Source organism: Leiobunum rupestre, chromosome 2 (assembly GCF_980474605.1).
Source record: "Leiobunum rupestre chromosome 2, qqLeiRupe1.1.hap1, whole genome shotgun sequence".
Taxonomy (NCBI): domain Eukaryota; kingdom Metazoa; phylum Arthropoda; class Arachnida; order Opiliones; family Sclerosomatidae; genus Leiobunum; species Leiobunum rupestre.
In genome coordinates this window covers 88,662,055-88,663,908 of record NC_143385.1, presented here as the reverse complement: position 1 = coordinate 88,663,908, position 1,854 = coordinate 88,662,055, and positions in this window count along the sequence as shown.

Below are 1,854 nucleotides of genomic sequence, written 5' to 3'. Positions count from 1 at the left end.
GCTCTCTTGGGTCAATGGCTATCTAGTGGCAGTCGTAAATAAAAGAACATATAATTGACAGCTTCGAAATAGAGGTGAACGCTCTACCTAAGAAGATAAAATTGGAGAATCCTTGTAGAGTTAGCCGTCGTTTGAATAATGAAGGTGATTTAAAGTGGACAGGGAGTCAGGGAAAATGCGTAAAGGCCAAAGTACATAATATATTTCTTACGACGTAAAAAAGAAACGGTGATTGCTTTGGTGTCATAGCGCGATAACTTGGCTTTTTCTAAGATAAATAAAATTTCTAAAAGTTATCGTACCTCAAATCATACGCAAATCCACGCTAATATTTAGGGTAAAGCAAAACTGTCATGGTCTCGAGCTATAATTTTTTACGTTCTTTTGCTTTGCTTTAATATGAAATAAGGGTTAATTTCCATTGGTCAATATTTCTTCAATAACTTAAGAAGTTCGAACCCGATTTGGTTTCTGAAAAATTGTGAGTGTGATCACGCGTCCAACAAGCGTAGGCACTATATAATATATTAATTTTATTCGTTAATCACGCGTCGGACAAGCTCGATATAATTGATTAATGTTTTCGTTACGTAATTTTGGAGGAGGTTTTCTATTTACGGCTTTGCTCGCGCCCTAATGCAGGGTGACCAGACGCCCTATATTATTTCCTATATTTTCAATGCCTTCCTATAAATTCCTTTAATTTTACCTTATTTCCTATATTTTCCTACAATTTCACCAGTTTTCATTCATTTTACTGATTTTCAATTTTATTTTGAATTTCCACCAAACAATAGTTGTCATAATGCGCAAAAATAATAACTTTTGTTTTTCCGTGTAGTATAACCCAAAAACCTTTCGTCGTCGTGTACCCATATGTATCCTATATTTTACTTTATTTGACCTATTTTTATATTTTCATCTATTTTGCCTATGGTGTTTCCTATATTTTCCTTTATTTTACGCATTTTGTATCCTATATTTTCTTATAATTCGCTTTCAAATTTCCTATTTTTCCTATAAATGTTTCGTGAATTTCCCTGGTCACACTGCTAATGGTTCTAGCACGTAATTATTAATTTTTCAGGTAGTCTTTCTAAAATGCCCCCAGTCGGTCCTCTACCTAACATAGAAACCAAATAGCTGCCAAGACAAAACGGTAAGACTCTTTGGATCGGGACTGCACCTTCCTAGTGTTGAGGCCACTCGAGTATACATCGCAAAGCTCAAACGTTACTGAGTCTATAACAGTGGCGCCACCAGGGTGTAGGTAATGTAGGTCATGGACCCAAATCCTGCCAAGGTTACCTAAAAAAATTAAACAGCTGAAAAAGTTTTGAAATTAACTTTTAAATTCCTTTAAATGTTACAGAAATTTATTGCCGGGAGCATAGAAATTTAAATTAGTTAATAAAAGTGCCAAAAAATCTCTAATGCTCTAAAAAATAAAAAATATCCTATTATCCCGGCGAGATAATACTAATAACTAGTGTTGTAAGTCGGAAAATATTCCGTATTTTTCCGAAAAAAAATTAATTACATGATAAGTCAAAAAAATTGTTTGCAAATTTAAAAAAAGCAGCATTTTCGCCTAATTTTTTCGAATCTATAAGTAAAACTAAACCTCTAGAATAGTTTAAACTGATTAACAATGTAACACTATTTATGTTTTGTAGTATGGTTACTGATATTAGACATTTTATATCGAGTAAAACAAGTTGGCAAGCCAAAATATACCTCTCCTCGGAAGAATGGTCCCTAGTGGTACTAATTTCTCGACATGACCCCCAAAGATATCTCCGCAATTCAGAGTTATTTACGAAAAACGTATTCTCGGTTCAAACAAACACAACA